This window comes from Colobus angolensis, unplaced genomic scaffold (assembly GCF_000951035.1).
Source record: "Colobus angolensis palliatus isolate OR3802 unplaced genomic scaffold, Cang.pa_1.0 Scaffold426, whole genome shotgun sequence".
In the NCBI taxonomy this organism is placed as follows: Eukaryota; Metazoa; Chordata; class Mammalia; order Primates; family Cercopithecidae; genus Colobus; species Colobus angolensis.
Window position 1 is genome coordinate 39,033 of NW_012117666.1, and position 24,571 is coordinate 63,603.

The window sequence follows — 24,571 nt, forward strand, 5'->3', positions numbered from 1 at the left end:
GGTTCTGGGGAGAAGTTGGGGGCTCCAGGGCTGTGGTCTAAACCCACCACTGGGCCCCATATCCCAGTGTGTCCCTTGCAAACTACAAACCCAAACCAAACACAGCACCAGCCCTGGGGTGGCCAGGATAAGGAACAAACGCAGCTGAGAGGTGGGCCCTTCCTGCGCCTGTGGGGCTTTGGAAACACGCAGAGACCCGAGTTGGCCCCCGAGGCCGTCCCCAGGGCCCGCCCAGCAGCCCAGCGCTGCCCCCTGTCTATCGGTTTTCTTACTGAAACATCAGTGCAGTTTTAATTCACGCTGCTGGGATTTCAGGGAAGGGCCGATGTGATGCTTCGCGAGCGCCACGCACAGCTCTGCGCTTTCCGTAACTTGCCGCCTTCTCTTTGGGGATGTTTGTCTTCATTTTCTTAATTTCCAAGAGCCCATTACAGACGCATGTCACCTCCATTCCCTCAAATACTGTCGCCCTTTTCCCGGTGAGCCGCATGCCCTTTTCCTTGGTGGGGGGCGTTTTTGTTGTTGTTGTTGTTGTTGTTGTTTTCAATCTTTTCTGCAGCCGGTACAGGGTTCCGGGTTTCACAGCGTCAGACCGGCCAGCCCTTGCTCTATACTCGGGTCTAGAACGCTGCCGCTTCTTTCTGCAAGTTGTGCCGTATTCACGTTAGGTGTGTTCCAGCACCTTCTGAGTTTGTGGGGTGGAGGAGAACCTGACCCGCCCATGTTTATCCTGACGTGCAGACCGTGGGGGGGACGCTCGAACCAGGTCCTGTAGGGAGGCCCCTGCCCTCATCTTCTGGCCACGCCATGGTGTGTGGCTGACTCTGCCCTCGGCTTCCTCCGAGCCGCGCCGCAGCCACAGTGTTTGCTTGTTTTCGTCATCCTCGTGATCCATGTCAAATACTTAAACTCACAGAAAAGCAAGACTCCCTCCCTCTCAGACATTTCTCGTCATTGTCCAGTTTTGTGTATTTATTTTGCCTTTGAGAAAAACTTGGGAGCCATTTTCTTGAAGTTAGAAAGAGGTTTATTTTGTAAAGTTGTTATGTTTCTGTATTTGAGTTAGGGGGACTGGACGCTTTATAATCTTTAGCTCTTCCTATGAAGGAATGTGAGGCGGCTGTCCATTTCTCAAGGTTCCTAACAAAATGGCTTTCGCTCACATTTTGTAGTTCCGTTCACAGAGCTGCGACCTGTTTCTCGCTGGGTTTTACTTCAAAGGATCTTTTAGCCAGAAAGCTAAAAAAAATCAAATGGCTATGCACATGTCCCTTATACCTTTTTAATGCATGAACTGAAGAAAAAAAAAAAAAAAAAAAAGAAAATAATGAGACAGTTCTAGCAACCGTGAGCAAAATTTCCATGCCATGAGAAAAGCGAAGGTTGGCCTCGCTCTGGTCTGTGCGCTGCATGGTGATAAGCTGGGGCACCCCCATTGGAGGCCGCAAGTGATGGTGCAGGCCGCTGGGTGCTGCTGTAGCTCCAGGTCCCGCAAACCTCACAGGGGAGTCCGTGGCCCCAGCTGCCTCCTGTAGTGATGCCGCCCTGGGGTCTCCCGGCAGCTTTTCTGGGACCCGCCCTCCTCCCCTCCACCATGCCTTCCTCCTCCTCCCTCCTGGGCCTATGTCCTAGATAAGCCTGTTAAATGAGCCCCATAATACTTAAAATGCTAGTCCGTTTAATATGTAAACAATGACAATTTTTTTTCAAAGGGTTTAGGATTTAAATTAGTTTTTTTAAAAACCCAATTACTGCCATTTAATTCAGAGGACAGAGTCCTTTATGTGCTAATTATATAGCTGGGAAATGAGCGATCAGGGGCTCAATGGGGCATTAGGGGCACTTTTTAAAGGTTTAGAAGTATTTATCTGAGTTTGGGGTTTGCAGTGTGCATTCAGGGCCGTGCAGGCAAATTTGGAACCAGGATGAAGGGTTACACGGCAGCTCCACGGAGAGGAAAACTCTGCCATTCCAGCGTATTATTATCTGGATGATGTTTACGAAGTGTCAGAACCTGGATGTGGTCCCTGCCCAACTGATTCTGTGTCCGGTGGGCAGAGGAGCGGAGCCTGCTGGGTGGAGGGTAGATGAGACGGGGGACCTGGGCCTGGTCAGAGCACTACCTTGGGCCCCTGGGAGGCCTGAGCCTTCCAGAACTTTCTAGAACCTTCTAGAGGGGCACACATGGCCGGCCAGGCAGATGGGCTGCCTGGAGTGGTCTCACCATGGGCAGTTCCTCACCCTGAGTCCCTGGAATGCAGAGGGAGTTCTTCAACTGCTCCAAATGGCTCTTCCCTCCGCCCCCCATTGCCTTCCTTCCTCCCCACCGAGGGGTCTCTCTGACAGATCTGGACCCCCATGAGGTCCAGAATGTTCTAGAGCCACCCTGTTCATACTGTTGCCCGACAAGTCAACACCTCTGCCTCCTAAGAGAGAGTAGATGATTCATTTAAAAGAGAAATTATGTTGGAAGCGAAGTGACCCTTATTTGGTTCAGCAGTTTTTGAACACATCTGATTAGGAATTCCCCGGGGACTGGGTGGGGCAGGGTCAGATAAAAAGCCCCCGTCAGGGTGGCTGGGCAGGGCCATGGAGCCAGTCCACTCACCCGGAACCCCAGCCTCCTGCAAACACAGATACTGTGACTCTGTCCCAGACTTACAGAAGATGGACCTGTAATTGACACTGTGCTCTATTTAACGGCCGTGGAGGTAAATGTCTTCAGGAAACACTGCACCACGTTTCGAAGAAGTTCAAACAGCATCCCTGCAGCAGGTGTGCTCTCCGTGCCTCTGACTGGGTGGTGGTCACTGCCAGACGTGAGCGGTCTACACCAGCCCCACACTCTCCAGGACAAAGCCCGAAGGACAGTGGCAACTGGCTTCTGGTGGTGGAGTACAGCTGGTCAGATGCCCAGGAGACTCAGGTTCCAGGGCAGGAGCTGTGGGAAGACCAGGGAGGTCTCTGTCCCTGTCCCTTCTGGAGGCTCCTACAGGAAAACCTAAGGGCTGCTTTTCCCACTGCAAACCATGTCAGACTCTCGCAGAGCAAGGGAGGCACCTCGGGGCTGTGGGCCTGGGGGAGGCTCCTGTAAGACTATTTTCAGAGGGGATCTTCTCAGCAGAGGACAGAGCAGTGGGGCTTGGCCTTTCGAAGCCACAGCCCTGGAACCACCTGGAGAGGACACGCAGGCTCTTGTCTGTCCTGCACGATGGTGAGAAGAGGGCAAGGTCTGTCCAGAACTGCTCCCCAGTCGGCTGCCCCCAACGGAAACGATGCCCAGAGACCTTCCCTCCCCCTTACCAAGATCCACCTGGACAGGGGCCGTGCCATTGCATGAAGCCCCATCTGATTTCTACAGAAAGCCACGTGAAAGTTGTCCACTGCATTTTGCAGAGGTTAACGGCTCTCTGAAATGGTTCAGCTAGGGCTGGCAAGACTGGGCCAGAGCCAGCTCCCCCATCTCCCCTTCATGTGAGGGAGAAAGCCCGGTGAAGCGCCCAGTGCTGCCTGCTGGGCGCCAAGGCTGTGGAGGCAGCGGGCCTTTCGCTGGGGGAATTTGTGCACGATTATTTGACATAAGTCAGTCCCTCCCTTCCCCCAGGAGAAATGATCGGCCTCCAGGAAGTTGGACCTCGCCTTGTTCAAAACAAACACAGGGCCGTCTGAGAGCAGGCCCAAAGCACACACATGTAAGAAGGAGGCTAGAGTTTTACTTTCCTCCCCCAAGACTGCAAAGCACTGGGGAAAAAATGTTAGTTCAGGGAGCGCGTCCAGCTGGGTCACAAGTGGGAGACCTGGGTTCAGGACCGTCCAGCTGTGTCAGGAACGGGAGGCCTGGGCTCAAGACCGCCCCTGGGCTCCTGCTGGGACCTTGGAGATCGGCACCTCCCAGCGTCGTTGTCCGACGGGAACGGGGAGTCTCCACACAGAGGCTCCCACAGCGCGGGGGGAGTGTGGAGGAGGCCAGAGAGCCGTTCGGCTGAGGCTCGGAGCTTCCCTGAACATGGTGCCCAGCTTGATTCTTGAAGAGAGGACGTGGACAGCAGAGGAGACGCAGGCCTGGGGACGGACACTGGAGCAGCAGGCACAGCACGGGCATGGGCTGGGCGGGGGCCGATGCCCCCAAAGTCGGGAAGATGCCCCCAAAGTCAGGGCTGAGGGGCCACGCTCATGCCCATCACCCTCTCCTCCCCTCCCCTCCCACACAGCCTCTGGCATCAGAACCCACGTCCTTGCGCACTCCCCGTCCTGCTTAGACCAACTCTGAAGGCGCGTGGAGCCCGCCTCCCCTGGAAGGGGAAATAGGAAAAAGAACCGTGAAAAGCTCCGGAGTCAACCGTGGCGGCTTGAAGGACCTTGACCTAATTGGTCCAGGAAAGTCAACATCGGCACCTAGAGTGTTCAAAAAAAGTGAAGATTAAACTTAAAGCGATTAGACAACTTATTTTTCTTTTTCAAGACATTAGCTGGTCAAAAATGACAAAAATGTCCTTAAGCCTAGATGAGGCAGAGGCGGCAAACAGGCGGCCTTTTGTTTGGCAGAGGGGCCTAACCACCCGAGCCCGCGTGGGACACCCAGGAACCCACCTCCCGAGAGCCCGGCGAGGGGATCGGGCCGGGTATTAGCCGGGGATTAGACAGCCGAGCTGCTGGCCTGGCAGGGGAGCTGCTGGCCACCCGCAGGCCAGGCCTGGGAGGCCCTCCTGGTCCGCGTGCTGCCGGCCCCGGGTCAGGGGCTGCTGGAAGGAAGGGCACTTTCCTCGGGAGCTCGCTTTTTATTTTGGGGGGCTGTGTAGCACCCCAGGAAACAGCAAGGCAGCTCCAGGAGTCCAGCCTGGTCCGCACCAGCGAACCTGAGTCAGCCCGGTTGGCTCCAGGCTCCACCACCGCCCCCTGGCTTTGGGGTGGACTGGACGTGATGGCCCCATGGGCAGGTGGGAGGCCTCAGGGAGGTCTGCAGTGGGGGCAGGGCGGGCCGCGTGAGGCCCTTCGCCTACCCAACTCTTCCTGCCTTGCAGACACCGACCACGGGCCCGACATTTTCTCAAGAAAAGAAAACACAAGAGCCCACATTTCTTATCTGAGTTAAACAATGAGCTCCGGGCGTCCTGGGAAGGGGTTTCGCAGTGAATTCAACGTGCCAGGAGCTCTCAGCGGCTGCTGCCAAGGCCAGCAGTGGCTGCAGGCGAGCGCTGGTTCTATGTCCTGGCCTGACCGAGCCCAACCCCTCTGTGGCAAGCAGGTGACACACCAGCTGTGAGCCTGGGTAACCCGAGCCCACCTGATGCGGCAGCCCTGGCAATGACAATTGAAGAGTCTCCTCACCCAGCTTCCGGGCACTGGCATTGTGGGTCCCGCACACCCTGCTGGGGCTTAGGCGTAATTATAGGGTCGGGTTACCCCGAGAAACAGGTATTCACATTGTTTAGGACAAAACTCCTTGGAGCTGGACCCCAGCCGTCCCCAGACCGTTCGTCCCTTCCCCAGGTCTCCCTGTGCCCTCCCCTGAGACTCCTCTTCGATGCTCCTTGTTGCCCCGGCCCACAGAGCCTGGGGCTGCTGAGTAGGGCAGGGGCCTCTTGGTGGCCCGGGTGCCCGGCTGGGGAGAGTCTGGGGCTGCTGAGCAGGGCAGGGGCCTGTTGGTGGCCCCGGCGTCCGGTTGGGGAGAGCCTGGGGCTGCTGAGCAGGGCAGGGGCCTCTTGGTGGCCCGGGCGCACAGCTGGGGAGAGTCTGGGCATCTCCCTTTGTTTTTCCAGCAGTTGAAAGCAGAGTCCAGGTGTGAGGAGATTGTTTGGCTGGCTTTGTCCGGGAGCCACAGGACACCAGGCCAGGGCGGGGCTGGGGGCAGAACACTCCTCCGGCAGCCTAGGAACCGCCCCTGGGAAGAAAGGGGGTCTCGGGCAGCCTCGCTATGGGACCACCGGCTTTGGGCCTTCATTCCGGGGGCGATGCTGCCCTGCTGACAGGGTTGGGGTCCTGGGGCTGCAGCGCAGCTAAAGTGGAACCTGCCCAGCCCGCACTTCCCAGCTGGCCAGCCCTGCACGATGCTCCGGAGTCTCAGCAGGGCACGCCAGGCACTGAGTCCTCAGACCCGCTCTCTGGGGCAGCTCTGGTATCGTCCATTTTACAGACGAGGCAGTGGAGGCCCAGAAAGACGGACCGACAGTCCCCACCTTAAAGTGGCTGAACTGGGGCTGGGACCCGGGCCTGACCCCCTCCAGGCCTTCCCGTGTCACAGTGTCACTTTTCCTAAATTAGAGAGTGGCGAGAAGCCAGTTTCTAGTTTGGGGGCGGAATGATCCCCCAAGTCCCTGGGTCCACAGGGCTCTCGGCCAGCTCCAAGGACTCTAAGGGAGTGGGGCCTCCCTTGCTTTCTGGGGCCACAAAGGGCAGGACATTTCTCTTGCCCTCAGCTCTGGCTGCTGGGTGTGGACAGAGGAGTGGGCTTATCAGGCATCTCCTGGCCCCACCGCCCCTGCTTCTCCCCTCCTAGTAAACACACACTTTGCTCTCTGATGGCTGCAGGCACCCCCCACTCCATACAAACCCCTCCTTCTGACAGCCGTAATCAATATTTCATCTCGTCCCATGCTGGGTGACTGGGTCACCTGGGGGTCCAGGATGCTGGGAACTGACGGATGCTGGGAACTGACCTAGTTTATGGCCGCTACTGGCCAAGATGCCCGCTGGAACTTGGAGGTATAAACAGTGGATGCTTCTCCTGCTGCCACTGGCTCTGGGCTGGGGAGGGGCTGGTGCAGGGAGAGGGCTTGGCCCTGGGGTTCTCACCCACAGGGCCCCATCACCAGAGAGATGGGGTGGGGGGGAGGGCCTCGGAAGGAGTCATCCCATTTCAGAGGTGAGGAAAGTAAGTCAGAGACACAGTGCAGGGGATGGGAGTCCAGGCCCAGCCTGGAGCCACTCCCACCGGAACAGGGTGACCCTGGCTACTCTGGCATCCCCTCCTCAGCCCAGGCTTCCAGAGACCAAGGGCAGGGCCATTCCTGTACCAGCAGCCTGGGCAACTGAGTTCTTCTCCCCACGCTGACCTGGCTGCCGCCGGCCCGGGTGCAGGCATGTGAGGTGGGTCACACGGTACAGATTTAGATGCAAGCCTGTCACTCGGAGCAAGGAATGTGGCGTCTCCCTCCTTCCTGCAAAGCCTCATCATGTGTGTGTGAGAGAGGCTGGGGACAGTGGTGGCTGCCAGGGGACTCGACATCCTTTGCATGTTTCTTCCTATGGTTCCAGAATATTCCGGCAGCAGCACCCCTCCCTGGATACTCGGGGTCGGCTGCTGGGGAGACCCTGGGGGTCAGATTGGAAGTGGCAAGGTCCCGAAGGGCCATCCAGGAGGACTGCCTGGACGAGGTGGCTTCACGTGGATGGAGGAGGGTGGTGGCTCCCAGAAGCAGCACTGGCAGGCTTCCTCCTCTGCGGGCAAACTCCATCCCACGAAGGCGGGAGTCAGGTTGCCTACCAGCGTGTTGATGAAATATTCCTGACAGTGGAGGAGAATACCTGCTTTTTGCCTTTCTAATCCTCCTGCACGGGAGGCAGTGCAAGCTGGAGGGGCCGCAGCACCTGCGGCTGGGACCTCGTTTGTCCAGAGGTCCCTGACCTCATGAGCCGGGCCCTGCCATCCTCCCTTGCCGATGCTTGCCATTTTCCAGGGCCAGGCACTCATTTGTGCTAAATGTCCCAGGATGCATTTGAGGCTGGTAGTCCTCGGACTGTGGCTGGAGGGTCTTCCCCTGGCCCAAGGGGCTCAGAGGGACCTGTGTGCAGAGCTGGCCAGGCAGGGACGCCCTACTGGGAGGTGGAATCCCGTGTAAACTCCCCCAGTGAAGGGCTCCAGTCTGGCAAGCCCAACTCGTCATTCTTGGGACAAAAAAGCAGGGGAACCCCAGCCCTCTTCCAGAGAACTTCCTGCTTCCCTCACCTTTTCCCTCTGTCCCCTCCTGTAATCCTGGGGAGAGGCCGCATCCCTCCCAGTGCAACCACCGGGTATGGCTTTGTGCAGAAAGGAAAGGATCTGCTTCAAGTTCAACAATGGTTGACACAAGCCTTTTTGCATCCACTGCTAAGAGGGCTGAAGGCAGCACCCACCCAGTAAATACAAAAGCTGAGGCTTGGGGGACCCGCCAGCCGGGAGGCATCTGGGCTGTCCCCGAGCAACCCTGCGCCCGCTATGGTGTAATGGCTGTGCCCCCACAGCCGGCACTGGGGTCTGCGTCCAGTCTCTGAGGTTTCACTTTCCTGTGCTGAGTGAAGTCTTCACGCCAGGGTGACACCCTCACCTCCCACTGCCAGCCACACACCTGCCCTCACCTGGTACTTGGAAGTGTTTGGGAGAGGTGGGCAAAGTTTGGCTGGAAGGCAACTGAGGGAGCCTGCCATCTTGTCAGAGCCCCTTCCTCTCTGAATATGGTGCCAGCACCTTGGGAGTGGGGCAAGACAGGGTTCCAGAAAGTTCCAGAAGGCTTTCTCGCTCAGACCAGTGGGTGCCAACACTCAGGTATTCCCGCCACGTTCAGGGTCACATTGATCATCGTGTGAGGAGGGGGCCGTGGAGGGAGCCAGGTACCCCTGCGCGCTGGCACAGAGCAGGCTTTCCCTGGGCTTGGTGCAGCTGCCATCTTGCGATGTGCCGAGTGTGTTGCTGTTTTCTGGATACTTCAGTAAGAGGGAGGCAGGATGAGGCCGTTCCTTGCGCTGGCCTCTCACCTCCCCCTTGGCCAGTTTTCCTGTGTGCTGTGGGCGTTCAACTTTGACCTTTGGGATAAGATAATGGGACTTCTGTTCTTGGGAGAGGCTTCAGTGGGGGCTCGGGGCCGGGTCTGCAGGGATCCAGTTGGTCTCCATGACTTATCCTTGTTGATCAATCTAAACAGAGACACATTCTGAGTTTGCAGGTTCTCACTTCAGAGGGGACAGTAGCTGCATCGGGGAGAGGGGGACCCACGTTTTAGCTTCCCTTGGTGGGACCAGGCCTCCCCTATGTGGAACGGGGGGTGTTGGAACACGGCACGCAGAAATTCTTCTGCTCTCTCGCTGACACCGCGCCTTCCTTCCTTCTTCCTGGAGCCGAGCCGTGTGGATGGGACCCGTGGAAAAAGCAGGGCTGCGGCTGCCCTTTGGGACCCTGGGGTGCAGAGACTGAGGACTAATAGCGAATCACGTGCCCCTTGGCCCTGGATTGATAACAGACGACTTGCTTTTGTGGGTCCTGCGGGAGAGCAAATGGGACAGAGCTGCTGGCAGGGGCGGGGTCCCTCGGGGGCTGCAGACCCAGGAGCTCAGCCCAGCAGTGCCTCGTCTGGGGGTGCTCGGGCACTGCCCACTCTCTGTCATCATGAATGCCTTCGCAAATAATGCCAAGCATTGTTACAATATCTGTGGGTTGCCGTGGTTCCTGTTCTCCAGGCCCGGGCTGTGATTTTTTTTTCTCATCTCTGTGCAGAGAACTTTGTGAGAGCTGCGGCCTGCTGGCCAGGAGAATGTCACCTTGGAAGCCCGTGCACCTGACCCCTGTCCTATTAGCAGGAAAGGGAGCTGCTCCCGTCAAAGGGAAGGAGCTCCGGGCTGAGAGTGGTTTGGTGGGGGTGGTGGTAGGTAAAAGACGGTCCTAAGACACCCAGCCGCCTCTTTTCCTCCTCCCTGGTTCAGAGCCGTCCCCTCGCCGGGCTCTGGCTGGGGGCCGTGCGCCGTGACCTTGAGCCCTGACAGCCCACTCTGAATTATGCCTGCCAGACAAGCATGGCGGCTTGGAGTTCCTGCAGTCAGCCCCTGCGATGCGTCTCCCTCGGAGAATGGACCGCGGGCTCTGGATTTTGACAAAATCACGAGCGAGACTGGCATTTTAAAGCAGCAGGTTAGAAAAGCGGCTTTGGGAGGCGATCATTTCTTTCACTTTCAACCCAGCATCGGCAGCACCCAAAGTGGTCCCCGCTCCCCAGGCGGATGCGGCCCCCGGATGGCCGTCGCCACGCATTTTTGTTTAGGAACCTGGTTTTTATTAAATGTAATTGCTTCCCTTTCTGGCCTTAAATCAAGGGTGGCCTCAGCCCAGGGACAGCATCAATTTGATTTAATTACTCTGCACTGTAGCCTTCTGAGCCGAGGTGCGGCTACTGGGGTCTCACATAGGGCCCCCAACTCAGGATGAGTGCAGAGGCCTTGATGGGGCTGCGAGGCGTTTGCCTCCGAGAAGGGGCAGGTGAAGAGCCCAAGTTCTCTGACCCCCACCCCTCGCCTGTCTCTGCAGAGAACCGGCCCGACCATGGTTTCCACTCCCTCGTTGATGTGTTTATTTTTCATTTGCCATTAAAACCACGTTGGCTCTCTAACTCAGGGGCAATTCATTAAGGGCTATTTATCTTTTGCAGCGATATTTTCCCCGCAGAGCTGAGCTCAGGGCTGTAAAAACCGAGACAGCGTCGCCGCCAGGCAGCTCCTAGAAGGCGTATGGAGGTGCCCGGGCTGCCTGGCCTCCCAGGTGTGAGGGTGGGGCCACAGTCAGAGGGGATCTCTGCATCCCAGACCCCCACAGCCCATGAGGGGCCCCGCCTCTGTTTCCGCATCCTGCGTTCCGCGGTAGGATGGATGGGCTTCCCTCGGCAAAACCGTCACCCACATTGATCCCGCAGAAGAAAAGCCGGAGCTGGTGCGGGTGCCCCTGGAGAAGCTGGCGGTCGGAGCAGGGGGCACGACACGGCTTTTACTCCCGATACGGATCCGTTTCCCCCAGCTTGGAAACCCAAAGCCAGAGGCGGCCCCCTGGCCCCAGGTTTTATCAACATCACCAACGGCAAGAGGGCACAGGCAAGGTCGGTCCTTGCTCCCTTGGCTCCCAGAACTCCGGGGGAAAACACTGGACATTATTAAGATGATTTGTTAAATAATAGAAAATGTTTTTCATTCCCCAATTTCCAGCTCTCAGTAAAACCATCCTCCGTCCGCCCGCTTCTCATCCCTGATATTTAGACTTATGGGCCAATTTGAGGGTATTTTCTCTTTCTGCCGTGATTAATGCTTCTATGAAACAATGTCATCACAAGTCACCTACCTGCCCTGTCAGCTCGGCATCAATCTCGCTGGGCTGGGCGGTAATTTATGACTGGTGCCTGCAATTTGCAAACCTAATGGGGAGGAGGGACGGGGGAGCCGGCTTGAGCGCTGTCTGCAGCCTCCTTGGTCTCCCCCCATTAGCAGAACAAATGGCGCAGAGATCAGACATCATCTCCAAGGCTCAATAAATATTTTATCAGCCATAATGGAAATTGTCAAATGGATCTAATTGTACAATACGTTATCAGTGAGATATCAAAGCCTGGCCTGGCCTCTGCCGGGACTCTCCAGGGCTGCCCCACCTGCGAGGATGGGAGTCAGGACTCTCCAGGGCTGCCCCACCTGCGAGGATGGGAGTCAGAAAGCCCAGGTCGGACCGCGACGTGCTGATGTTAGTCCTACGTGGCCAAAGCGGCCCATTAAGGAGATGATAAATTTTGTGGAAATAAACGGCCTTCTTCTGTTGTGCTTTGCTAGTCTTGATATTTGAAGCAGAGAGGGAAACAGACATAGACAGAGAAGGTGGGACAAATTCAGAACTTTCTGGAAGCACGGACACATTCTCACTGTCTGAGTTGGGGTGGGGGCAGCCTTCAGTCGGTCGGATGGACCCCAAGAGAAGACGCCACCTGACCCTTCCTGTGCGGAAGCCTGTGCCGCGCACGGGAGGAGATTTTACCTTTTCTGGCCCTCAGGCCTGCCTAGGACGAGGACACTCACGGTGCACGGCATTTCTGAAAACGTGGGGCCACACTGCATTCATCAGCCAGGGAGTCACACTCTGGCCTGTGCCACGCACACCACCGCGCTGCAGGAGCTGGGAGCACTTCTGAAAACCAAGCTCCTGAGAAACGGAGCTGCTCCAGCCTCCACCTGCTCCCCCCAGTCCGGGGCCATTTCCGGGGTCTGGTCCTCCAGGAAGAGGTTCGGGCTAGGGCTGGGGGCAGCTGTCAGTCAAGCGTCTTTCACAGCCAGCCAAGACCTTTTGATTTCTAGAACAAACAGCGATGTCTTAGACCTGGAGCAGATTTGCAAAATGGAGTGAAAACATCTGGCCGTGCTAACAACCAGCAGCCTGGCTGAACACGGGGAGCCCTGTCCCGGGGGTGGGGTGGGGACTGGCCCCTCCTGCACGTGGCCCGACAGCGTGGTCCTCGGCTGCTCCGTCAAAGCCTTCGTTGACCTTTTGGCATTGCTCCTCGGTCTCAGGGCAGTCGCGGTCATAAGGGATGCACAAAAGCACGAGGGATCTTCCCCACCTGCTGTGAAATCCAAAGGCGCCGAGCAGCATCCGAGGCTTCAGGGAAGACAGCCTGCCACTGCTGTGTGTGTTCCCAGTGTACAGGCCCCAGGGTGCGCACAGGCAACGGCGCATCTGGGATTCCCAAGCCTCGTGCTCCCCCGAGAGTGGGTAATTACCTGGATGTGGACCGTATACACTGGAAGCCCAGATGTTTATAGAATTCCCTACCCGCCAAGCTGTGAGGGGAGGTGTCTGGAAGGGGCAAAGGGGTCCAGGAGGGGAAATTGATGGATGGCCTTTGCCGGGGCCCTGGTGTTACAGGCTGCAGAGGGTAGCCCGGGCAAGGTATCTGCATGGCTGGCCGGACCCTAAGTTGCCACCACGTCACCTGCCCCCCCAAATCGGGGCCCTCAGGTGGGATGCTGGTCTCTCAGCAGTAGCTTTTCCGTGAGGGAATCCGACATGTTTGCTGGGATGCAGGATCCGCGCTGTGTTGCTGATGACATCACACGGGGCTGGAGAATTCGCACCCGCGGGCACCCGTGGAAGCCCGAGCACCGTCTTTTCAGTTGCCTGTCATTTAAAATGAAAGTAAGAAGGGAGACCGTGTGGCAACGGCAATGCTGGGCAGGGAGGAGTTGCTGGTTTGCAGCCCCTCGGGGGCCTAGTGTTCCGGGCTCCGATTTTTGCTGAGACACAGGGACCCCTGGGAGTGTGGAACCGTACCGGGCAGTGTGGACATGGGTCCGGGCTGAGGACTTTGTCGGGTGTCAGGACTCAGGACAGCAGGACCCTCAGGCAGCAGGGTTCCAAGCAGCAGCCCCTCAACCCAGTCCCAGCAGACGGCCTCCCCAACTTGAGCTGGGTTCAGCTCCTCTCTCCACTTCTTTCTCTCTTTCTTCTTAGCAAAGCAAATGACGTTTGAAACTCTTTATTATTATTATTAATTATTATTATTATTATTATTTGAGACGGAGTCTTGCTCTGTCACCCAGGCTGGAGTGCAGTGGCGCAATCTCTGCTCACTGTGGTCTCTGCCCCCTGGGTTCAAGGATTCTCCTGCCTCAGCCTCCTGAGTAGCTGGGATTACAGGTGTGTACCACCACGCCCAGCTAATTTTTGTATTTTTAGTAGAGACAGGGTTTCATCATGTTGGGCAGGCCAGTCTCGAACTCCTGACCTCAGGTGATTCTCCTGTCTCTGCCTCCCGAAGTGCTGGGATCACAGGCTCGAGTCACCGCACCCGGCCTATTCTTTTTTACTAAATAGTGAGGCCCAGAGGGCAGGCATGTGTCACACACCTCTGGTCTGCAGCCCCTGGGGAGCTGAGGCCCTGTCTGTGGTCGGAGGGGGAGGGACTGGTAAGCTTGGGGTTCCTGGGGCATCTCATCCACGTGTGGGTCATAGTGAAGGCTGCACAGGGACATTCGAGGTCGGGGGGAAAGAGGCTAAAGGATCCTCTTTGATGCCTGTGAAGACAGCTGCGTGGCCACTGGGCCTCTTGCCGCCTACTTCATTTCTTTGATTTCCTCTCCGGCCCCTCCCGTGGCTCTACAGGCCTCTGCAGACCCCAGCCCGGGGCGGAGGGACCCATCTGCCACCTGGGCCCAGCACTATGGAAGGGAGAACTCGTGATCAGCCCCGGCCACCACTGCCCTGAGGAAGGCTCTGAGCCTGTGGGCACCATTACTGCCCTGGATGGGGGCCCAGCCCCACAGGGACCCAGCCCAGGTCCACGGGTAACCTGAGTCCCTGGGAGGGAGACAGGTGTTGGCTGTCCCTCGGGTTGGATGCACACAGGCCTGTGTGGCTTTGGGAAAGGCTCCTCTCCATCCCGTCTGCCCTGTCTGCAGAGAGGGGCTGACAGTTCCTGACCCACAGATCCACAGTTTCCTCCAAACGGTCAGGGTCATTCCCACTTGGCCCGGTCCCAGGCAGGGCGTGTCCAGGTTCCAGGGCTGACCCAGCCTCTGCCTTCCCAGCTCCACTCTGAGGCAGACGACCTTGAGGTGGGTGGGGAAGGGAGTGGCCGTGAGCTGTGTGAAGCCCTCGCTGCCTGTACCTGGTGGTTGCAGACCCCACAGCGCCCTGAGAGATGGTGCTCTGTGTGCCCATGTTCAGGAGAGGAAACCAAGGCACGGGGGCTTTGCACCGTTGTTCAGGCTACAGATGGGCTGTGCGCCCAGCCGCCCAGCTCAGGCCCTGCACGGGGTCACCCCAGTAAAGGGCTCTTTCTGTCCCCTAAATTTGGAGGCCTCAAGAATGCCCTGAGACCAGAAAGCAGAGATATGCACATGTCTCAATGGCCCCGGGTCGGGGGCCCTCCTGCTCTTAGCCACCAGGTGAGGGCAGGGCTGGCAGTCAGGTAAACCCAGCGGTCCTCACTCCCTCCTCCCACCTCCTAGTGAACCCCCAGGGCCTCAGGAACCCCTGTGTGGCTTCAGGTGAAGTCACCTGAGAAAGCAATGCCGGGAGCGGCCTCAGCCCCTCCTCTGGCTCATCTTGGACGGAACACCCTAGATGTCCGTGCACTTGGATGTCTGTGCAGCCAACCCTAGTGGGTCCCACACAGGGGCTGACCTGGCAGGTGATCTTCCACGCCACCCAGCCAGGCTTCCCGGGAGCCGTGTGCCTGGTGTCAGCAGGAAAGCACCCCCAGCCCTCTTTGGGCTTGAGCTCCTGGTTGCTGTCTAGGAATGTCCACGTGCAGATGGAGAGGGTGCATGCGGCACAGTGTCAATTCCTCAAAGCACCTGTCAGCCCATAAACCATTGCCATGGTGGCTTTTCAGGGGCCTGGAGCTGGTGACCTGGGCCCTGAGCCCACTGGCCGGTGACCTCTGACACTGCAGGGCCAGGTGGTGACACTGCAGGGCCAGGTGGTGACACTGTGCTTTTGGGTGTTCCCCGGCCCTGCCTCTGCAGCTCTGGACGGAGGAATGGGGCCTTGCACGGCAGCCTGGACTGGACAGTCCCCAGGGGAAGTTCCCAGGCCACCTCAGGGGGCTTCTCCCAAGAGTCCCCTAACCCAGCCACATCCAGGGCTCTGGTCCCTCTCCAGGTGATATGGCGGTGAAATTCCACAGCAGAACAGAGCCATGAGCCTCCCGCAGACGTGTGTCCTGCGTGGTCTGTACAGTCAGGAGGGGCTTCACCCGCCCACCCCACCTGCTCCCCGTCTCTCACCTCCACCCCTGCAGAAAGCACTCCGGCTGGGCTGTCGGCTATGCAGACAGTGAGGTCATTCCTGCCCACCGAGGCTCCCGATAACCTCATTAAGAAAGTGCAATTTATCTAGCTGGGGTCCATTTAATTATCTAATTTGTCTGAGTGAGGTCTGGTTCCCTATCACCCCAGCAGGTGGGCAGCCCAGTCAGCCAGGGGTCAGGCTGCCATCCTGGAGAGGCCCCGGTGCCCCCTGGGGCCACAGAAATTCGCAAGGTGTGAGCAGCACCTCAGGACTCACACGCCTCACCACAGAGACTGGGCCTCCTGGGCCCTGTTAGGGACGCAATGAGGACCTGTTTTCTGCGGGACAGAGGGTTTGGCCGAGCAGGAAAACATTTAGACACACTGCCCCCCACAACACACGTGGGCATCAGGGCTCTGCTGCACTGCGGACCCTCCAGCCCCTGCACATTTGGGATATTCTGCGGCCTTCTGCACCGCCCACCCCAACTCCTTACCCTCAGAGGGTGGAAACCGGGGTCCACTAACCAATGAACGTTCGCTGACTTCATCCGAGGGAGGGGGGCCTCTCTGCTAACAGCCACACTCTCACTCTCTTTGAAAAAGATAAACAACTGTGCATGGGGATAATCGTATAAATCGTTCACAAATCCAACCAGAAGTAATTCATAAAAATGATCGGCTTTAAAACCATCGTGCTGCCTTGCCGTCCTTTGTCAAAGGTTTGGGGTGTGTGTGTGCACGTGTGTGTGCTTGGTATGGGGTGTGTGTGTGCTTGGTGTGGGGTGTGTGTGTACATGTGCTCAGTGTGGGGTGTGTGTACCCTTGGTGTGGGGTGTGTGTGTGTACATGTGCTCGGTGTGGGGGGTGTGTGTGTGTGCTCAGTGTGGAGTGTGTGTGTGCACATGTGTGTGCTCGATATGGTGGATGTGTGTGTGCACGTGTGTGTGCTCGATATGGTGGATGTGTGTGTGCACGTGTGTGTGCTCGATATGGTGGATGTGTGTGTGCACGTGTGTGCTCGGTGTGGGGGATGTGTGTGGTGTGTGCACGCATGTGTGCTCAGTGGGGTGTGTGTGCACATGTGTGCTTGGTGTGAGGTGTGTGCGCACGCATGTGTGTGTGCTCAGTGTGGGGTGTGTGTGCACAGGTGTGTATTCACTTCTAAGTTGGGGTGTGAGTAAGCATCATCAGTGCTGGATAATTCTGGACTTAGAAGGAAAAGAAAGCCTTGGGGTCTGGGGTGTGTGATGTGGGTGCACCCGGGCCTGTTCGCTGCCCTGTCGCTTTCATGGGCAAATCATCGTCAGGCAGAGCTCAGACATCCACAGGGAGACTGGGGCCTCCGACCAGGCGCCCTGGGCCGTGTATCTGTGCGGTCCGCCTGTGCCGAGATGTCTGGCTGTGGGCTCCCATTACCCTGAGGCTATTTCTGCCGTCTTCTCTTTGAGAAATGGGGTCTCCAGTTCCTGGAAACTGTCATCATTGCCCTGCATGGTCTTTGTGAAGAATAAGACCCCAAATCTTGACCTTGGGCTCTTTGGGGAGGCCCAGGCACATCTCGGTCCTGCATCGCACAGAGCACCGGTCCCAAGCAAGGTTCTGGGCACCCAGGACTTGGCTCCTGTCCAACAGGCCTTCCACGCCCTGGGGGGCCTTAGTCAGGCCACCTCCCTCAGAGTTCTTTGGTCCTCATCCATTAGCCTGGGGCTTGGGCCAGGAGAGGAGGCAGCCAGAGGTGAATCTGAGGTTCCTCCAGGCCATGGGGCAGACTGAGAGGCTGATGCTGGCCCCCCTCGACCCAGCAAGAGCAGGGGGGTTCAGATGCACTGGGCCAGGCTGCTTTGCCTGATTCTGCATTGACCTCAATCCCCATTCTCTGAACCCCATCCTGCGGCCGACCCCATCCTGCAGCTCACCTTTTGAGGGCAACTTGGTAATACCGAGATGTGCTCAGATTCGAGTTTGGTCTTTGGCATCGTCTCTCGGGGGCCCTCTGTCCACCTCAGTTGCAGGTGGTGGGGTGTGGTTGGGCATCAGGACAGCTTTGTGGGAGGGGCCGGGCTGAGAGGCGGGAAGGAGCCCCCAGGGGAGTGAGGAAACTGGGTACAATCTCATGCCCTGGTGGCCCTGGTGGGAGCAGGCCCGGGCGCCAGGACAGAGCAGCCACAGGTGGCCGCCCAGGAATCTACTCTAGGGGTGTCTCTCACCAGGTGGCCCTGCAAACCCGGGAGCCAGGAGCTACAGGAGGACTGGTGGCCAGAGGTGAGGAAGGAGCTGTTGTGCGGGGCTGGGCTGGGCTGCACTGCGTGTCAGGCATTGGGCGTGTCCAGCCACTCCCCCCGGCAGGTGGAACCCCTGCTTTACCTTCCTCACCCCTGAGGGGGCAGCTCCCCATGGTGGTGGCCCAGCCCTGGGGAGCAGTGTCGGAATTTTACAGTCCAGGAGATGTCACCTCCTTGCTGGGACCTCCTTGATGCTCACGGGGCTCAGATCCAATCTCAGGTGGGCGGTGACTTGTCCTGGCCGAGCCAGCCCAGTCCGTCTGGAAGTCCAGTTTGCATCAGAGTGGCGGTACAAAGCCGGAGGGTGGTGAATCTGGGCACAGCCTGGGACCATGGAGGGACAACATCTCTCTAAAATCCCCAAATCCATCCCCCCTTACTTAGCACATGTTGAAAGTCCTTCTAGAAAGCCAGGGTGTTTGTTAATACATTTTTGAGATTCAGTATGTTGTGGGGGTTTGTCGTTCCAAAAAAGGAGGATCCCAGTTGCGGAGGAAATGTTGGCGGAGGGGCAGTGGGGAAGGGCTGGAGCCCAGCTCTGCTGGCATCAGGGGGGTCATGGGAGCCCCCCCATCCCGGGGGCCCTCCGTCTTGGCCACCCGGCTTCTGTCCTCTGCTCCGCCCGCCACTCCTCCGAGGTTCTCCGCCTCTGCAGATTCCTTATTGCAAGTGCCCTGGGAAGCTGGGAGAGATGGAAACAGTGGGGGGTAGGGGTACAAGAGTCACAGCAAGCCTTGGGGTAGGGGAGCGTGATGCCTGGGCAAAGAGCCTGGATGAGATATTGTCAGCCTCGTGGCAGGGGCAGCCACTGGGGGACGGAGAACGTGGCTGAGGACGAAAGCCACAAACCCATAGCTCCTTCCTCCTGAAGAAGACGAAGCAGGCAGGTCTGGGGTGGCAGAATTGTTTCCAGTGGCTCCGAGATGCCCAAAACCAGGAGGGAGGGGGCCAGAGCCGGACGGGGAGAACAGAGACCCGGGTGGGGGCAGACAGCCTGGGGCCCCCACTGTGAGGTCTACCCATACAGGTGCTGTGGGTGCCCTCAGGCCTGCCCTGCCGCTCCTGGCTGAGGACATGAGTCTACACAAGGGTGCATCATGTGTATCCAGACTCCACCTGGGCCTCTGCAGGGAGGTGTGGGTGCTCCCAGCTGACGGAGGCCAGGAATCCACACTGTCTTCCTGGATTTACCACTCAATGAGCCAGGCTGGCATTTGTGAAGCCTCAGGCAGCCCCTAGCCCACAGCTAGGGAAGGCCCTCTATATGCAAGATGGTGCTGAATTTTATTTCATCAGGAAGGAGAACCAGCGAGTTCCCTTGTTAGTTACCGTTTCCTCCATCCACCTTCACTGCAGGGAGGGAGGCTCCTGGGCAGGCTGGGGACATAGCAATCCACCCGCCCTACTCATCCAAGCTCAAGGCCAGGGACATGGGTTTTCTGAGATGCGTGTACTCCCGCTGTCACTTTCGAAGCTGCTTAGTTCCTGTTGGGCCTGGACAGGGTTCAAGGAGGCAGGAACCCCGGGGTTCTCCAGGCTCTGCTGCTGCCACCGATGGACAAAGAGGCCAGGACAAGTGGACACTGTGGCTGGGGCATGTCCATCTCCTGTCATGGTTCCTGCCCTGAGGAGAGGACACAGATCACCCTGGACACCAGGATGGGGTGCGGACATCCCTCCCCGAATCTGCTGGAATCCGCCAAAACACACGCGCCAGCTTTGCAAGCCTTGCACTCTGTAGGGGGATGGCTTTGGGAGAGCCACGTAACCTTCCAGAACTTGTTTCCTTGTCTGTAAAAGGAAAGCTGTGGGTCTGACACTTGGCCCTTGGCTATCTAAAAATTGAGGTTTGGGGCCAGGCGTGGTGGATCACGACTGTAATTCCAGCACTTTGGGAGGCTAAGTTGGGCAGGTCACTTGTGGTCAGGTGTTCGAGACCAGCCCGGCCAACATGGTGAAACCCCATCTGTAATTAAAAAAAACAATATATATAGCTGGGTGTGGTGGCCCATGCCTGTAGTCCTAGCTAATCGGGGGGTAAGGTGGGAGGATCACTCGAACCTGGGAGGCGGAGGTTGCAGTGAGCCAAGATTGCGCCGTAGCACTCCAGCCTGGGTGACAGAGGGAGACTCCATCTCAAAAATAAAGTAAAATAAAATAAAAAGATATAATAAAAATAGAGGTTTTCAGCCTCTATCCAAACACACACAGTGCCGTCCACTGTGGACTCCCCTTTCCCTGGCATCTGTGGTGCCCACCTGCCCACCCTCCCAAGAATCTGGGCATTTCGACTCGAGCTTTAAACACACGGGGGAACTCAGAGTTTTTCGAGTAGCCAGTTCGCCATGGTGGACGTTTGAGCTTCCTCCTTGCTTTTTGGTCTCCGAGGCCCATGGCAAAGCTGCGAGAGCTATGGAGGCTGGGGGGCTGGTTCTAGAGCTATGGAAACGGGGGTGGGGGGACTCATCTTAGAGCTATGGAAAGGGGGACAGCAGGGACTGGTCCTAGAGCTATGGAAGCAGGGGGCTGGTCCCACAGCTCCGGAAGCAAGTTGGGGGGACTGGTCCTAGAGGTATGGAAGCGGGGGCTGGTCCTCTACTGGCCGCCCTCAGGGGGGTGGCGGGACCCCTGGGCCTCCTGGTCCTGAGACATCTCTGTGCCTCGTGCGTGGGCTGCCTCTGGGCAGCTGTCCAGGCTCCCAGTTGCCTTTGTCTCTGGGTGCAACAAATTGAGTCAGTGTCTGTCCCCTCGCTGGGGATGGGGGCAGGGTCCTGGGGCACACTCTATACCCCCATCTGGTCTAGAGGAGCCTCGACCAAGGTCCAAACCTCCACGGAGTCCAGACAGAAGTAGGGTCCTTACTGGGGGGCTCTTCCTTGGGTTAGGGATTAGGGAGCACCCCACGCTCAGTTCTTCCTGGGAATAGACTCTGCTGCAAGGCAAGGGACAGGGAAGGTGCCTATGGGGTCCACCCTGCCAAGTTGTGCCATAGACCAACAGGCTCAGTCTAGGTGGTTCCACATGGGTACCCTTCTTCCTTGTACTAACAGGCTTCCCAGAGGGTGTGTTCTGATCAGACTTCCATCTGCCTGTGGGTGGGTAAAGCAGAGGTGAGATTTACCTGATTCCTAGGCAGCATGTGTGAGCTGTGTCCAGCCAGGACCTGGGGCAGAGACCAGCATTGACACTGCTAGCCCCACGGCTGTTCTTGGGGGCCGCCCACAGCACCGGCTTCTGCCAGAGTGTCTGAGTGGCCAGGCATGCCGTAGGCAAGATCTCAGCTTCGCCACGGCTCACTGTATTCCCCACTCCCGGAGAAGACAGCCCAACTGTGGGCCGACAGGGTCAGCTTTCACCCTGGGAATGTGGGAAGTCATTGCGGGCATCACGTCTGGCCTGCGCCCCCTTTCTCTGGAGCACCTTCCAGTCAACTGTGGCTTCGAAACCTCAGAAATGGGAACATGCCTTTGGGTTGAGACACCCCACTCTTGGAGAGAACAGGGGTCTGGTGGGTGGGAGTCTGCTCTGTCCTCTGCGTGGTGCTTCCTGAAACTGTGCTGGTTACTGCTTGGCCCTGTGGCACATTACTCAGAATGGCCTCATCCTCACTGAGATTTGTACAGGATCCAAAACAGGACCAGACACAGGCTGAGCATGGATGCGGCTGGAGTCCCTGCTGCGGCTCTGAGGGCATCTTGCCATGGCTACTGCTGTGATGGTGGAGGTGGGGAAGGCAGGGGTCTCTAAGAATTCCTGATTCAGAATCTGGGGCAATGCCCGGTTAGGCCCCATTAGGAACCTAGCCATGAAGACTCTTGAGCTTTGAGGCAGTTTTCCTTCATCCATCCATATATCCCTCCTTTCATCCATCCATCCATCCATTTATCTATCCATCCATCCATCCATCCATCCACCCATCCATCCATCCATTTATCTATCCATCCATCCATCCATTCATCCACCCATCCATCCGTTTATCTATCCATCCCTCCATCCATCCACCCATCCATCCATCCATTTATCTATCCATCTATCCACCCATTTATCTATCCATTCATCCATCCATCCATCCACCCATCCATCCATCCATTTATCTATCCATTCATCCATTCACCCAGCCACCATCCATCCATCCATCCATCCATCTGTCCATGGAGATATACTGGGGGACTCAACCTGCCAGGCAATGGCTACGCTCTGGCTTCTGAATCCTCTGAGCAGACTCTCTAAATTAGATCCCATCTCCCAAAGAAGAAATGAAGGCTTGGAGGGGTTCTGACCTCTTTTCTAGAGATAGCACTGGTCCATGGTGCTGCCTGCTGTGGCAGTGAGCACATTTCTCAGGGAGCTATGTTTCCCCCTGAGGTCTCTAAGCACAAGGGCCAGTGGCCCTTGAGGACAAGACTATGCTGCTGTCCATCTGGCTTCTGATGTGTGGCTGGGTCAGGCCTCCTGGGGAGGGCTGCAGGGACTCAGCCATAGCATGGGTCCTCAGCTTCAGAGATGCCCGAGGCCATAACCTGAGCCCCAGGAGGTCCCCGTTCTCGGGCAGGAGGGGCTTTGTCCAGAGGCTCTGGCCTGTCCTTGGTGCCTGCTTTCCTGCTGTGCCCTCTCTCCCCTCTGCCAAGCCCAGGCCAGAAGACAGGATCTGAGGACGGCTCCCAGGAGAGCAAACTAACGGGTCAATTTCTAAAGGGCCCCTAGTCAGGGAGGTGCCCAGGAATCACCAGACCAGAGGAGGGAACCGGTCGGCCCGAGACCGGGGCCAGCCAGGCCAGAGCCAGCTCTAGCTCCAGCAGTGCTCAGATCTGCTCCTCTTTTCTTCTGAGTGGGAACGGGAGCCACCCCCACCTGGCCTCCCTGTTTGGTGCATGGTGATCCCTCTCCTGCCACCTGAGGGATCTGCAACCCTCCTCACCCCTGCTGCTCCATGTCCTCAGGCAGCAGCTCCGGAGAGGTGAGCTCTGGGCCAGGCAGGGTCTGGAAGGGGTGAGGAACGTGGGCCTGGGGAGCCACAGCAGGCCCCGGAGCCCTGGGCTGGGTGTGTACACGTGTGTGCCTGTGCGTGTCTATACGTGTGTCTGAAGCAGTGTTGAAGCCACGTGGTTTGCACTTTCCTGGCAAAGTGGCCCATGTACGGCTAGACAGGTCAGGCAGGCGGTTCCCCGGGGAGAGAAGCTCCCCACAGCGCGGTCCTCAGGCTGGACCAGAGCGGGGCTCCCCTGGAAACAACCCACCATTTGCTGCAGGAGAAACAGGGCAAGGAAAATTGCCGGGTGTCTTTTGGAGGCCGGTCCTCAATGCTGGCAACAGTTTCTCTTGCTATGAGTTGGTCCCGGAGAGCCCCGATTCACCCTTCCGGAAAAGGCAGTCCTGTTTGGATCAAAAAATAATTAGCTGGGCTTTAAGTGGGGGTTTCAAGTACACATTTAATTTACGCTGATTAACAGTCATATGCTAAGTAAACACCAGCTGAATATTAAACCCGCACCATTGAGAAGTGCGGAAAGCAAAGTAATATAGAAAGCGCAGTAAATACACAGTTTCTATAACCAGTAATTATATTAATAACATGCAGCACTTGTCTTACAAAATTCAAATTAATATGTGCGTATCTGCATAGAGATCCAACTTTTGATTTCACATGTTACCAGGGAGGCTTCCTTTGCGAGCTCCATGTTAAAGAAAGCCACAGCTTCTGAAGCAATTAGGCTGACGCACGGCAAATACAGTAAAATCAGCAGAGGGACGGCTCTCCCCTTCCTGTGCGCTCTTCCAATCTGGGGTCCTTTGTCTGTGAGTTTCTGATCTTAGAGCTGCCGGGTCCTACCGGGCCCTGCTGCTGTTTTCCGTGTGTGCCGCTGTGGCTGTCGCCGGGACCTGCCACGGCCGTGCCTGTGACAAGTCGTTAGGATCTGCCATGGTGATCCACCACCGTGTCCCTAAGTGGATGGACCGGCACTGTCACCACAGGCTGGCACACTCTCCCTGGGTGGCGGGGGGCGCGGGGTGGGCCGGGGGATGGACGCTTTTGAGGGGGCATTCCCATCCCCACTGGGTGGGCGGTTACAGGAGGGGATGGAGCCGCCTGTCGCTGTGGCAGCCTTGCACATTCTATGGGAATGACTTGAAACTTCGCGGAGTAGGATACCAGGTGGAGGCATTGTCAGAACGGGCAAGGGCTGCCCCCGGGTTGCAGCACGGAGCCGTGGGCAGCATACCCCTCCCGGCTCCAGGAATGGCCTTCCTGCCTCATCCCGCAGACCTCCTGCACCCATGGCCCTTCCCACTTTCCCTCGGCCCCCATGGCCCAAGCGGTATTCTTGAGGCCTCGGAATGGGCACATTCCAGCTTCACGCTGTCGGCCGGGCATCCTGCACTGGCCGGGAGACCTTGGTGCTGGTCGCAGTGGAGGAAGGCATGGAACCCTGGTTGAGATGTATGCTGACCCCCAGGCCGTTCTCACCCCTCCACCAGGAACCCCGGGTCAGGGGGCAGTGGGTAGCAAGTATCAAAACCGCTAGAAAAATCCCTTTGCTTCATAAGGAGGGGGATCATCAGTCTAAGCAAATGAAAAAGAAACTCAAATTCTGTCTTAAAAAACAAAGCAAGACACCAAAGCAAGCCTTTGGTTCATGTGGGTGAATGGAGGTTTTGTGTGAACCGACCCCTGCCATCCCGGGCAGAAACAAACTAAACGTTTCTTCCCAGACCCCGAAGGCCGCCTGTGGGCCCTGGGGCCTCACATCAAACTCCAGGGGCGGGATCCATGCGGGTGCCAA